The sequence below is a fragment of the Petromyzon marinus genome, chromosome 17 (genome assembly GCF_048934315.1).
Source record: "Petromyzon marinus isolate PM22_M1 ecotype Great Lakes invasive population chromosome 17, UKy_Petmar_22M1.pri1.0, whole genome shotgun sequence".
Taxonomy (NCBI): domain Eukaryota; kingdom Metazoa; phylum Chordata; class Hyperoartia; order Petromyzontiformes; family Petromyzontidae; genus Petromyzon; species Petromyzon marinus.
In genome coordinates, this window is record NC_133683.1 from 21,981,403 (window position 1) to 21,997,451 (window position 16,049).

Consider the following 16,049-nt stretch of genomic DNA (forward strand, 5'->3'; position numbering starts at 1 on the left):
ATAACATCAATCCCCTGAGTAGGAGGCTGATGGTGTTTTGTATGTTGCTTTTATAACTAGCGATCCATCCTCCAGCCCTTACAATACATTTTTCTTGAGGTAGCCGAGTGTAGCCGGGCTACTCTGTGGGGGCTGAGCTGGCATCGCTAAGGTCCTGGGTTAAAATCCAGGCAGCCACCCATGCTGAAACAGTTATTGTGCCTTGTGAGTGGATGGTCACAGGCCCAGTCAAAATATAACTACATAAAACACTCAATCTTATAACATTTGGGTCTGCACTATTTTCACGCTGAGACGTATGGAATAATTCAAATAGGGCAATTGGAATACATTGAGAAAAAAAAAAACATGGGTGTAAATTTAATTTGTATAGTTTGTAAACTAAAAAGAGACTTGGTAGAATTTAATGTATGTACCGTATTGTGGGAATCATTGCACCTCCAATATATTGTATATACACCATAGATATTTGGGTTTTTTTCTACAAAATAATTTTTGAGAACTGACATTCAAATATATTTATGGTTTTAATGAAATTTGTAAAAATACACTGAGAATGTATAAATAATACATTTTATTTTCATAGCAGTTGTATTTTAACGAGGAAAATTTGAAATGTACCTCGCACTAAAGCCATTTTATGATCGTCTTTCACTGGTCTCTGATTTGCTAATTTTGGTTAAAAAAATCACCTATATTACCAATTTCTGTACAGTATTTAAACATTGCTTTAGGGGCAGCATAAAACCACACTATAATCACGTAAATTATAGATGCACTACACATCTTAATATATTTAATCCACATTAAAATGCACGGTGTAATTGTGGCTGCTATTTTTTTTTTCAAATCTAATAAGCCGTGGGTTAGGATAGAGAAATCACAATAAATCAGTAGGGCATGCATTATATAGGGCAAGAATGGGCAGGAGTATAAATGTATAGTGTGTGGATTGTGCGTACATCAAACAGCTCTCTCCAGCTGACCTTGGCTTGCATTGGGACTTTCATTTCAACTTAGCTGCCAATGCTCATACATTAATAATACACGCCGAAAGGAACCGACATAAGGCACACAAGCCATTCTTGTGCCAGGTGCTGCCTACTCTACATTTTCCACAACGCGCTGCAATATAACGTCATGCACGTTTTGTTCGTGGTTTTCCTCCAGTGGAGATGAAAGCGTGATTCAATTTGCCACTGTGCCCACTGAGGTTCCAGACAAAGGCATCATTGCATTTTCCAGGAAGTAAAAAATCACATAGAATGGATAAACATTTTAATGGCTTACTTTGGTACAGTACAATATCGCATATCTGACTAGGGACTGAGCTATAGGTGGATATATTAAAAGGTTCAATGTGACCGTCTATAGAAAATGACGGTGCACAAACATTGCCCTGGGTGTGGGTGGTCACTTGGTAATGGCAGTTATGAAATGTCGTAAATGTGGCATTGTGTATGCTTTAGGTTAGACTCATCCATAATTTTTATTCACTGCTATATGGTCTTATGACTGTTGTAAGATTACTGTGGTCACGGATTGAAGATTAGCAAAGGCGCAATTTCTCATTTATTTAGCTACAGAAGCAGGGACATTTGCTAATCATTTCAGTACTATAATAGATGCATTAATTGGCACGTTATTTTATTTAACAGGAACGTTGATCACATTTACAATCGCACTATGGACAGCTGTGGATTGCACAGTTGAAATAGCATTTCAATCCTAAGTATATATTTGCATGTACTATTGCTCGTCTGTCGCGTATAGAAATGCGGCACAAACTCGTTTTTAATTGGTCGCTATGAACCCGGTAATCTTACGTGCAAGTGACTCATGCAGGTGTCACATGGATAATACAATGGATTTAGAACAAGTACCTCATGTCTGATGTTTAATGCCCTGAGCCTGGGCGCATTGCTCCAGCCCAAGCTTGGTATGTGCAACACATTTTAAAATATTTTTTTTTGTTTGGGAGGTATAAATAACATTATGTGTGTATATCGGGGTTATTACGCCATTCAATAGCCTCTGTGGCGTTTTGGTGGATTTTTGGAGCTATTAAGATGTTTTGTATTGGGTGTAGCTACGAAATATTGCAGTAATTAAAAATGAAATCACTTACTGTGCAAAGCCCAGCAACAATCAGCATTAAAAAAGAAACATATCAAAGTTCATATGTTTCTTGACTTGAGCGAGACCATACGAACTTGGGGAAAAATACCAGGAGAGGGATTCCAAAGTCGAGCAGTGCGAGGGCAGAAGCAGAGAGAAAAGTGTTTTGGACCCGCAGTGTGGTGGTTAAAAACTGTGGACGAGATGACACAAGTCAATCGGGTAGGCGGACACCTAGGCGTGCCTTGAGTCGGTGAGTGAAGTTCACGAGAGGAGTCACCATGGTAGTCGTCGCGAGAGAAGAGTAATCAGGAGGTGACTTACTGCTGCTGACTGGAGTGACTTGGTGAGTGCCGGACCGTAAATGAACATGACTGATTCACATTGAATTCGAACAACAATGGTGAGGTCGGAACTGGGTGCTCCAGTACTGCAGCATTACGACTTTGTGGTGCGTTGTATAGGAGTAGAACTTTGTTCAGAGTTAAATAAGTCATATATAACGGGTGATAAAATACTCGAATTTACACTAAATTTACTACTCCTGGTGAAAAATAATGAACACAACATGGGGCAGATATAAAGAAACGCATTATTCACTAACACTTCCTCATATTATTGAACATAAGCTGCCATTTTGGGTTATAGCCTAATTTCAGAGTTGTGCAAGCGCATAAGGGCTGCCTCGAGCCATAAGTCATTGAGCCCTTCTAAAAACCCTTGTATGATAGTCTGCTCATGAGGTCGCGTTAATTACAAACGTCCTAAGGTTTTTTTTAATCATCTGCTCATGCACCACTACAATTGCAGCCTGTTCATTTTTATTATCTTATTGAAGCAGTCAGGAATGGATGCCTCAGCCTTAAACTCAAGACACCTTTTTACATTTACGTGAGTGGTTTCTAAAAATGTTCAGACTTGCAAGAATGTGTGCATATCTGAGCTGACCAGCTTTGTGCAAAAATACATCCCCAAAGCCCTCATACACTGCACCATTTGTATTCCAGAACATGAGACCCATTGTCTGGTATGTACGACACAGTACAGATGAAAACACTTGAGTCTGGTTTCTAAAACGGTGTAAGAGACTATCATTCAATCATGATGCTGCATTGTCAGAGATGCACAAATAACAAAAACAAACGCAACACATTTGGTCAATAACACTGGCTAAAGAAATGAAAGATATACAATGGGCGACGTGATAACCATCGGTCCAATTTATGTTACGTGTGCTGTACGATATTGTATTATCGGCAGTGCCACTGACAAATGTGTCCAGTTTCTCCGTAATCAATTGTGAAAGTGGGCTTCCCGTTCAAGTGTTCACTATGGCTCTAGGAGGTTGGTAGTGATTATCATTCTGGTTCTAACCCATAAAATCCCATGTACTGCATGGGGTCAGCCGCTCAGATTTACTTTCCCCATGCGCTTCAATGTTGTGCCTCCTTTCTCGGTCACATCCGCTGTACTCGAATCTCATTCCAACTCATCCGTTCATCACCATCTCGGTCTCGCTCAACTCCTTTTGCAAGGCACTTGTAGCGCTCATGACAATTTTTAAGACCATATTCTTCATTGGCAAAATATATAAGCAGACACTGTCTCCTTCATATGTTATTCTTTACACATTCCCATGGGCCCCACACCCTTCTGACCTCGAATACTTTTTTTTAGCAGCATTGATTCAGTCTAAGCAAGCTCTGGACTAGTTCTGACATCCAGTGTCGCGTCAGTAGTCAGACTTGCTTCAATCAATGCTGGCGACAATGCCACGTGTGAAAGGGCAAGGATCCTCTCGTGGGATGAAAACAAAGCGGTGGTGATAATCTCCTTCCCTTCAGGCACCACCGTCAATCGTTTATGATTAACCCATTCATCGAACAGGCACAATATATTATCGAATTATGACATTTGATTTTGTTGCCCATGAACAAATCACCCACAGTGTGCCCAATAGCATCGGATTTTGGAAGCTTTCGCACGGGCTAATCCTGGATGATGAGTAGAAAGGCAAGCACCATCCATGCATAGAAGATGTTGTCAAAGATACGCCACTGCGACTGTGGCCATGCAACCCAAACTATGGACCATATAGCAAAACGAGACGCACACTCTGCTGAAGCCCTCTCATGGCGAGCAGACATTGGCATGTATCTCCTGAACGTATTGCCACACGCAAGAATAGAACCATACGTTTCAGTGCTACAATTCAGTCACAACACGATGCTTCCTTACTATGCTTACTGCCTTCACAAACCCACACTGGCTAGTGTGGTGAAGTATGGTCAAATAAGCTCCCCAAGCCTGCAGTGGGCACATGGCTGTATATACAGTATGCTCTTCATGTACACGTGAGTATTGTGTCAGCTTGAATGCCGGACTTAAATAATAATTGAATTTTAGTTGGGCCGCTGACAGTTCGAGCAAATTTGCATTGTTTGAATGCGATTTAGCTGTGGGTACAATCGTGTCAGAGTGCCCAAAGCCTTGCAGTGCAATAAGACACACTCGAGCCTCCCACAACACAACTTATTGCCGGATTTATTGGCTGCGCGTACACGTGCATTATCAGCAGAGTCGAATGTAGCCGCAGGCTACACCTGGCGCTGTTTTATTGAATCATCAGCAGGCGGGGGCTTCCAAGCTGCAGATATATTTCCATTTTGACGTGGGGGCAGTTCAGCATTGAGCTTTTTTTAATTCATGAGGCCAGATCATATACATTTTTTCACTTGTTGGCATCACCTACGGTGGCATAACTTTCGTGATTCCAATTTATTTACGTGGTCAAGCATTGCCCATTATGTCATAACCATTTGAAATTCGTGGGGTTATCAAGTAATATACTCGCATTAACTACGTAAATAGGTGCTACTAAAGATGGTGCTACCTTAAGTGGTACTGTATCAATGTCCGCTCTGGCCCATGGACTATTTCCTTGCAACAAAATCTTCTGTCATAAACAAAACAACCTAATACGAATCACAGGGTTTCCACAACTCCTGTAGGATGAACTGTGGTTGAAATTTCTACCAAATCGCAAAGAACCTTTGCAATCTGTGTGTGTGCATGTCCTTTATACATACGAGTGGAGAGCGGCCATGCTGAGCTATCAATTCCTGTGCACAACCGATAACAGTGGCGAATATTTGAATTGGTGCTGGGCCTCTCCTAAGTAAACCCAACCTCAAATGAGTACCTGCTGCTGTGTGTATACATCGCCACAAAGGTGGCCGGGCGTGGTGTTGGCCAACCCATCCCTTCGTATGCCGTGCTGGCCTGCAGAGGCAGCACTTTACCCAAGAGTGTGGTGAAGGCTATATGGAGGAGCTTTGTCTTTCCTTTTTATACAGAAGAGTACAATATTTTGCGGTCTCATTATCTCTGCTCAGTGTTGCATGGCAGATGCGTAGCCAGTGGGGAGCTCTCCTTGTTCCTCACACACGTTTAATTAGCGATCACACAAGGACTGCAATTTTATGCGTAATTTGATAATTGTGTTATCCCCTAGACTTGCACACGCGGACTTTACCTTGCAAATGCTGTCTTGGCCTACTTTTGCAAATGTCATTTTTACCGTGTGTTTTTGAAGTAGACAGCATCCTAATGTATTGTCTTGGAGCATTCATTCCTAGGCAGTACAATAGCAATACATTTAATGCATTCCCAAAACATAGTAGTGTTGGTATGGTCAAACAACCACCACAACCGACAGGTCGTGGGTAGGCCTTCATCTATCAGTGCTAAAGGCTAGACGTAGACCTTTAAACATATTCCAATCGCAAGCTTGAATACATGAACAATTTGGAGTATACAGTGGCCCAAGTCAGGACACAAATTATTTTTTTAAAAATCACAAAGTGTGTTTTCATTTGTTTTAACAAATGTCCAAACTGACTTTAATTAACACTCATGCACACATGCACTCTCTTTTGAAATTAATGTAGGACGTTTTTTAAGATTGCAGGTATATTTGAAAATTCATCAATTATGTTTGATCTCAATTCAGTAAATTTTCTTTCCATTTTTAAAATATCACCTGAATAGGAAGAAGAATATACATTTATAGTGATGATAAATTAAATATTAACTGAAACAATACATAATAAAAAATGCCAGTGTTAAAATAAATATAATAACACTGGGTCCTAACTTTTGGGTCACCCTGTACATTGTACAACAGTTAATAGACAGTTTAACACGTAGGCTTTCGCGACCAATATTATCCATAATAGAGGTTGTTTGGGTTAGATCTCGTAAATATAAACGTAGTAAGGTTTGTCACGAAAACAAAACATGGCAATTAGTTACTAGTTCAGCACACCGGTGTGTTGGAGAGTAATCCCAGATCATTTACAATTCGAGAATGGCAGCCAGAATTGCGAAGAAATTCTCCTGTTTCGGTCTTAAAGAGAGGGATAAATGTGATTGTCGTCACTTGTGAGCCAATCAGGTTAATGTGGTCATGTACATTACAATGGATGGCTATTATTAGTCGTATTATTCACAGTTAATCAATGATTAGCTGTGTCGGGTGGTGGCGGGTTTAACGGAACATTTATATTTACGAGATCTAACCCAAAAAAACATCATGAGCTTATAAACGAATACGCATTATGAAACAGATGCCTTGCTAACATCGTGTAACGAATACGCATTATGAAACAGATGCCTTGCTAACATCGTGTTGAATCAAGGCGTGGCCATCTCTGTCTTGTAGCCCGAGTAACCTCAGTTCCATTTTTGGAACAGAGTTGTATTATTGAGGTAAGACTTATCTTCGCCATTAAAATCAGACTTATATTCAATATGCTATTTGGAAGGGCATTTAAGTACAACAAATACAATGCATAATGAACTTGGATGGAACACCACGGCAATAAAACTATCAAGGCCAGTTCACTGTGTGTTTAGTTGAAAGTTCAAAGGCGTTTGAGGTTAACAACAAAGCTGTAACCCAGGTGTGCATGGCCTTCAGCTGCAGGGGCTTGTCACATTGCTCATGTGTATGTGGCATGGGAGCTGACTCACGTTTCAGAGTCATAAGAATGGCTCCAAAAAGTGCCTATGGGTGTGATTTTACTATTGTTCGTTTATCAAACCAACGTGGGAAAGCATCTGAGAAAAGCATAGTCCTCTAATTACACGCCAAGACCAAGCTACCCGGTCCTCCACGAACTCGTCCGAGACCGTCGTCCGAGACCGTCGCGCGAGACAATCGGACGAAGCGCGCAACTGGAGACTGCTGGCGGACGCTGTGGAGCTCTGCTGAAGTTCCGAATCAAATCCTCACCGAGTGCCCACCCCCACCACTGTTCCGCACGGCTTTGTTCTGCCAACGACGGTGGCTCCTCCGTCAACCGTCTGGAACGCTCTTCCTTCCGATATTAGGAAGCCACTGGAGCTATGCACCTTTAAATCTAGATTGAAAACGCATTTCTTTAGAACTGCTGTTATTGTGTTTAGTTTGTTGTTGTCCTTCCCCCGCACCTCCGATTACCACGGTTGGCTATGTCCGGTGCGAAAGAAGTTCAGCATACGTACGTACGTACATCACGCCGCTTCCACAAATGGAACACGGGAGGGGACACCACGAGAGAGAGAGGACACCACGAGAGAGAGGACACCACGAGAGAGAGGACACCACGAGAGAGAGGACACCACGAGAGAGAGGACACCACGAGAGAGAGAGGACACCACGAGAGAGAGGACACCACGAGAGAGAGAACACCACGAGAGAGAGGACACCACGAGAGAGAGGACACCACGAGAGAGAGAGGACACCACGAGAGAGAGGACACCACGAGAGAGAGGACACCACGAGAGAGAGGACACCACGAGAGAGAGGACACGAGAGAGGACACCACGAGAGAGAGGACACGAGAGAGAGAGAGAGGACACCACGAGAGAGAGAGAGAGGACACGAGACAGAGGACACGAGAGAGAGAGGACACGAGAGAGAGAGAGGACACGAGAGAGAGAGAGGACACCACGAGGGAGAGGACACGAGAGAGAAGACACGAGAGAGAAGACACGAGAGAGAGAGAGGACACGAGAGAGAGGACACGAGAGAGAGAGGACACCACGAGAGAGAGGACACGAGAGAGAGAGAGAGGACACCACGAGAGAGAGGACAAAGTCACGTAGGTAAAAAATGAAACAACAATTTTTTTTTTTAATTTTTTACCTACGTGACTTTACCGAATAGAACCAAAGAGTATGGATCCTTGCAGTCACGAAAGCTTCAAATCTAGAAAGGACACACGGTGCCGGTGACTGCGTCCACCCAACCCAAATAATCGACCGCGTCGTGAGCCACCGCATTCTACGCCGGCTCTCCGGCGGACTGGACAGCGTTAGCCACACAACCCGCGAAGCTATTGTCACATGGCTCACAAACTTATATCTTGACATGTAATTTACATGTACTTGCCGTACTCTAGAAGGACTCATTACTTCATGTTAAATTTGGACATATTTATTTACGTGTCCCTCTGTTTCAGGTGATGATGAAAACAATGAGCACACTCTGCCGCTGTGCATGCAGACATAACCACGTTGGGGTCCATCGGAGATCGATGGCTGCGGAATCTGTGCTCACAAAACACAATGCGCCACAGGAAATTGATTACCCACCGGCTCACCTCAAGAATTTCACAAATGTGGCCAGGTGGGTTATTACAGTGCATAGCTTTACCACGAGCACCTTATGTGAACGCAACACCTATTAATACAAATAATGAATGTCGCCAAATATTTCAGAGACTCTTGCTCTCACTGAATGAGTGTAATCACGAACGACTGCCTTGGGGGTGACTGCATTTGAAATGAATGCGTCATTTGTGAGTTTCGGAATTCTTTAAAGTGTCCCGTTCTCAAAAAAATGTCCTCGCCTCTTGCGTCTGAACATTTATGTACCAGTGCCTTCAACTTTGCTTGGAGAAAAAGCTGCGAAGCTGGACCGAAGTTAAATATGAGCAAACATAAGTCCGTTCGTTAATCCTCATCATTCCCGATGGGACATAAGGCCACAATGAGTTTCCCTCCACTTCTTCCTGTCCTTGGCAACACATTGAGCCTCGCCCCAAGAGAGGTTGATCGCTGCCGCCAGCGCGGCCTTCACGGTCTAGCGCCACGTGGGTCTTGGGTCTGCCACGTTTCCTTCTTTCCGGGCGGTCTCCATGTTGAGCAAACAAAGTCCCCTGCGAAAAGTTCATGAAGCAAATGAAGAACGTTTTTTTGGAGGGACACAACTGGCACAGACACCATCACGTAATGGCTAGGCAAATTGTTAACGGAGCTAGTTGGAGTGTTTTTAGAACACTGAACTTGATGAAAATAAATATAGCCACGCGCCTGATAATTACTTTTTTTTAATCAGTGCGTATTTATCTGCTATGACGTATGATTCATAAACACGGACATGGACACATTTAATGGAAGAAAAATCTGAAAACTACACAGAGAGGCAGGGAGAGGAGGTGTATGCAGGCATTTGTAATTTACACCAAGAGAGAAAAAGCAGCAGATGGATCAGAGAACAAATGCACATGAATAATTTATTAAAACTATCAAGAAAAGTACGTGCGCTTGGGTTGGACAATTTTTCCACCTAAGTTATTTTAATTCCATGTCTGAGAATTATATATATCGGTTTCACTGTCATGCGATGAAAATTACTCTGCGCTACCACAAGTGTCGACAAGAAGACCGGTGGTCGACACGAACGCTCGAGACGATGACGACTACGGAGATCGGGTGATGAGATCAACTCGTGTTGCACGAGTGAGGTGGATTGTTGGAGGGAGTGGCAATGACTTGGAGAGGCATTCATTACGATGATGATAACGTTCCAATTAACGCCAACTCTAAGAAAACCAAAGCTAATGAATTTAATAACAGTAACCGTTTTTGAAAATTAATTTCCGCATATTGACTCAAGACTTCACAAAATCTTACGTCGGCCAAATTTTTTTTAATATTCATGAAATTTACTGTGTGCGCCCCACATAAATCTGTAAATTGTGACCCTATCCGGAGCACACACCGCACGACTTGAAGATTAAGCCGTAACCTCTCCGCGAGCGGCTTGAATCTGCACATCGCTCGTCTCCTCGCTCTCTGTTGACGGTGCGCTCTGTTGTGGCCGCGGGTGCTTTCGTTTCCGGGGATCGCTGTGATTTGTTCTCATCATTAGACCCGCTCCCTGCGTGTCGCTCGACTCCAGCCCGCTATAATGCCAAATTAATGCCATGAATCAGGTGGCGCTGCTGGCGGTCCCCGGCTTGACGTGTCTCACGTAATTGGGCACGCGCCACATTTCCAGCGTCCCTTAGGACTCTGATTGCAGGCGGCTTGAGAGAAAAAAAAGCCGCAAAGCTGTCAAGCAGCCTCCTAAAAAGTATCTCTCTACTTTGGATATTTATTTACTGACTGACAAGACGAGCTCTCTCCCACTCGCTAACTCGGTTGTTTCACACGTCATCAGTGCGCTTGCCAGTTTGGTTGCGGTAGATCAGCGTGCGTAATGTATAAAACATGAAAAAATACCCTCGCAGAGGACGTTTGGTGGCTCAGAGGTCATCAGATCTGCCAAGATCCAGGTTCTGAATCTGGGCTACAGCCGTCCGTAATTAGACCGGGCTCTCAAGTGTAGTGAATCGATGGTCTCAGCCTGGCCACCATCGACTGCACACTAAAAGCCATCATGGAGTACTAAGTTTAGTTTTGCACTAAATTTGGCTAAATTCTAGCTCTGAGAATTAAAAAATATAGGTTTGACTGGCCTGGTATAAACATGACTCTGTGCTGCCCTAGCTTTCATGGGAAGAAGAGGCTCCTTATGAAATATCTGCTTCCACAGACTGTTCTTTAACCACGGGGTCTTTCTCCATCAGGTTTTGGACTTTCTGGACCATTTTTTTCCAGCAGCATTTGTTAAAGCGGGAAAAAACTCTGGAGCAGTTTTGACTTTCTGGTTCCAGTCAGTTTTTAGGCATGTTATACAGATGTTTTTAGGGAATGGGTTTGTTTTACTAATTCCTTCACGGTTATTTTGTCTATAGGAGGAAATAATATTTCCCAGGGATAACCCACACACATTAATATAATATAATACATCCTTACAGTAACACTGTTCATGACCAGACGAATCTAGTCATAATTCTCCAGTCTTTGCCAATCCTCTCCTGGATGAAGGTCCCCACCATACTGTGTTGGCCATGGGGTCATTAACCATACTTCACCACGCTCGTCAGTGTGAGTTGGTAAAGGGGAGGTGGCCAGGACCGCTTCAGATATCGATCGCCACTGATGCTCACCGTGGGTGGGAATCGTACTTCATTTGCCATTGCACTGATCACTAACAAACTACGTACTATATTGTAGTGAATGCTATACACGACTGAATGTGATTCTACATACTGCAGTATTGAATGCCCTCAAAACATCTACATGCAATGTTAGCTTAAGACAGTTTGTCATTATGAATTGGCAGCTGTTCGAGAAATAGTGGAACTGTGAGCTCACTTCAGTAAAGGCCTGGTATCTTTAAACACTGGGTAGAAATCTGGAATCTGGATTGCTGAAGAAAATTAAATAAAATTAAATCCACACCACCCAGTGGATGGTCTAACACATGTGCTGGTGGTCCTTATGTACAGTGTATGGTGAAATGTGAATTTAATCTCACGTAGAAAATGCGCCGCTCAATAAATATTGGATCTCACTGAGTGTTAAATACACATATTTACATAAATATATATTTTAACGGTACAGTATTATATAAAGAGAAGTTATTTATTGCGCAAATGAGCGTTGATGCAGTGCTTATATCCTGTTTACAGTCCTGGCTCAGTGGTGGACTTTCCACATTCCTATGGTGGGTCAAATTGTACGATAGCTTTCAGTTAGGTCTGTTAGAATGTATTTGTTGAATGTCATTGTTAATTACATGAAGGCAAAATTGCTATGCAAAGCATAAACACATAAGCACTCCTATACAGTATGAAAGGAAGGTTATATATGGCCCATTCATCAAGGTGTTTATTTATACCTAGGGTTAGAGGCCATTGAGACTTAACCGTCAGCTCCTTTCCAAGGGAGATCTGCATCATGAAACTAAATCCAGCAATACAACGCATCAGGGTGTAATGCAAAAACATACAAACATTTGCCAAGCCAATAATAATACTAGGAAGGGCCATTCAATGTGTAGTATTATGATAATACTTGTTTACCCAAGAGAGCCTCACTGATTCCTAAGACTCTGCCAAGTTTTCAAGTAGGGGGTGATATTTCTACGTGTAATCTCAATTGAGTTATTTGCAGAAAACATTTTCAGCATGGGCATGTGTGGGCAATACCAATTACATTGCACTGTTGTTTTTTTTTTTTAAATCAGTTATGGGAGGAAATTGAAAAAAAAACAGAGAGGGGACCGATGCCGAACAGGGGAATAACATACAAACCCAACACTGAAAGGCACCTGAGTTGGGAATTTAATCCAAGGCCCCTTCTTACTGTGAGCCACGAGTTGTTACAACCATGCCACCCTGGAACGAAGTAATTTATTTAAATGTACGCATATACATTTTATACAAAGGCTTTCACGACCAATATTTTGATTAATAATTGAGATTTTGGGTTAGGTCTGAACTGTTAACCTAAGGATGCTGGGGATGTAATCTCCATCACAATGTCGTACCCATTTAAATGTTGTGAGATTACTCTCCAACCACAACCCCGGTGGTGCTGCTGCAGCAGTAATACATCTGACCACGTTTGACTCACGTGGCACTTTTGTTAATAAACTGATTGGGTGGAGGAGGGTTTACAACATACATTTTTTACACGGCCTAGCTCAAAACCCAATTATGAATCGTACACATATATATGTGTGTTATACTGTCTTAGTGTTCAGAAGAGATAAACTAAACTAAAAGCTCATAGAAAATCCAGTGTAAGCTCATACAAATTAAACAGCTTTGACTTTTCTTGCCAGTGAATATTCATTTTAAGTACAGATCTATTCATAAAGTGCAAGCAGCAGTATTAGTTGGAGTGATAATAAGTGTGCACCCATTCAAATATTCGTTGGAGAATACACATTAGGAAGGTTAAAAGGCCTTTAATATTACTAATAAAGCTCACGTTTTTAGAAAATATATCTCCAGTACATCCTATATTTATTCCCAATAGCAAGGAATCTCAAAGTATAAATAACACACGGCACTTTCTCATATTCCCAAGTCATGTCTTTGATTTTATAATGCTTTAAATTTAGTTTTCAAATCCCTCGAAGGGCTATCAATCCTCTGCACGTTTGCCCTTTACCGTATTCAGGATTCTCCATGGACACTTCCTCTCATCTCACTGTCCTCCCCTTCATGTACCCTCCTATGCAGCATTGGAGGCTTTCTCAGCCTTTCTATCAACACTCTCAGTCAATAATCTCTGAGTAGGAGGTCGCACTTTCTCTGATGTTGCTCTCACTGTTTGGACTTTCCACTCCTCTGACCATGCCTTCTGCGGAGATCCTTCCTAAATGTTCGAGTCCCGGTTCACGTCTTCTCCTTTGCATATGACCGCAGTGCACTACGGCTTTTAACTTTTTCACTCAGCATTAATAACGTGATGCGCTGCAGGTAAATATTGTAAGCAGCACGACACGTATACGTAGCTTTCGTATTTCGTTATTTATACTTACGCCATACCGTCGTCTCCGTTCATGATCTGACCAGCGTCTTTAGACACATACAGTACAAATCCCAATTGTGTGATGTATTGTGTCTTGACTTGCATCCATTCATACATTTTTGTGACGGGCGTTGAGCCAGCCGGAAGGTTTATTGACCGGCTGGATCATTCTCAGGGCTGGGCAGTGGTGAGTTTGACGTAACGAAAGACTGAAATAGCTCAGAGAAGCACACCCCCAGTGACCACGCTGACACATGTTTGTACTGCCCTGGCTGGGATCCTCTACTGGCATCAAAAAAGCAGCAATTTGCAGGCATTTATTGCAGCCCTGTCTTGACAAATGCGCACAATATATTTTTATTCGACTGTATACATCTTGATGCAGCTATCTTGCTGTGACTGTTCCACCTGAAGACGGAAGCTTGTGTTGCCTCCGAAACGTCGTGATTTGATTTAGCTGTTTCTTTTATTTTAATTCAATTTTTATTTTACCTACGTGACTTTACCGAAAAAAAACAAAGAATATGTATACATCTTACTTGCCGTGGGCATCTTTCTTAACCCCCCACCCACAAGGTATGTCTACTCAGCATCATGAATGGGTACGCCACAGTCAATTGCAAGCTGCACGTGGTGGGGTACAGGTAAGAAGGTATCCCCATCTCTCAGCAGGCCAGCAGTGGCGTGAGCAAGCGATTTCACGGCCGCACCTTTGCCTTTGCACATTTTGATGCTGCCCTAATCGAGCCGAGTTGCCCAAAATAGCTCACACGGGCGCCCAGTTTTTTTAGTCAACCTTTGCTCAAAGGGAAGTCGCCCTTTCTTTTCGTGTTGCCCCCCCCCCCCCACTGGTCTGGAACTTCCTCCCCCACCCACCCATCCACCCCGCCCAGCCATTCACGTTGTTTCCCCTTTTCCTCTGCCAATAACTCACCAAAACAAAATAAATATATTGATGGAACTCCTTTCCCTGCAAGGACCCATGGGGCGGCCCACTGTTCTGTGGCTCATCTATCTTGACACGTGGCTTCATTTAGATATAAACACAAAATGTATTGCATGATGATCCTCGTTCTTTTTTTGGTTCTAAGTATTGGCAAATATATTGTCGGTTACTTGGCACGTGTTTTTTTTCTCTGTATTGCTCAGACGTACACGATTGTTTAGGAACCTTTTTTTTATTCATAAAAAAAATCCTGCGGTTTCATGGGAAGGGTTTTCTGGACATCAGTGGCTCGCCATCTGCTGGCACAAATGACAAAGTGCGCTGCTCTGTGTTTGCAAGCGGTCTGCCGCCAGTGCGTTGAGAATGATCGCGCCTTGCATCCGTACATGGTTCACAGCAATTTCGTTGACTTGATTGGACGAATTATAATCATCAAAAACGGATGTGCATCAACACGGAAATATAATCTCCATCAACGTATTATTTACATAGTATTGTACCGCTTCCACATATTACTTGTATCATGTGTACACATTTGTCCAATGGCAGATGCAGCCATTTAGCAATATGACAAGGTGACCTGATATACCACAGTGCGCCCACGGGAACGTTTCCATGTTACCCATTGTTCCATTCAGTCGCCCTTCTCGGTGTGGATCAACGTCTCTCTTGCCTTTAAGGGCAACCCCCCCCCCACCCCCTCGCGATTTAACGAATAATGTTGTTGTCGTGACCTCTACAACGTAATTTATCAGGGTAATAACGTGCGTAGTGCCGTGTGTGTGTTCCCTTTCCCTACTAATACAGACACACTTTTGTGAATAATTCATTGAGTGACTAATGCTAGACACGCTTCTCTGCTTGCAAATGCCCACGAAGTTTAAAGCTCTGTTGCGTCCCAACTTGCAAGTACTAATGAGGATAGTTTTTCGTATTATTCATCTTGCCAGTAGCACACAAAGGTCTTCAGCTGCTTTCAGTTAAGTGGTGAGGGGCCGGCCCTTTGGGGGCCTGAGGCTGACCCGTCCATACTGGACATCCGTGTAAGTATAAATAAAGATTGTGATTCTGAAATAAAATGTTGAGAGTCTCTCTGATAATTCGTACAACTCTAGTGAGATGATGGAAGAGATAGAAACAGGAGATAGATATCAGTGGGCCCTACCTGGTAAAATAAAAATAGTATCGTTTTATCAAGTGAGATAAGTCACGTGTCTACAATCCAGTACAGATAAAATACATTGGAGATGCAGACAGGATAGAGATGAGAGATATTAATTGGATT

The 16,049-nt window shown here is 42.7% G+C and overlaps 1 long non-coding RNA gene across 1 annotated transcript; it reads right to left on the minus strand.

Annotated features, from left to right (window-relative positions):
- Positions 1 to 8,583: 8,583 nt before the first annotated feature.
- On the minus strand, positions 8,584 to 11,929 carry LOC142924844 (uncharacterized). Its single transcript, XR_012941949.1, has 2 exons — positions 10,169 to 11,929; positions 8,584 to 9,323 (listed from the first exon to the last, which is right to left on the minus strand). It is a non-coding gene; the product is annotated as an uncharacterized LOC142924844 (long non-coding RNA).
- Between the last annotated feature and the right edge of the window lie 4,120 nt (positions 11,930 to 16,049).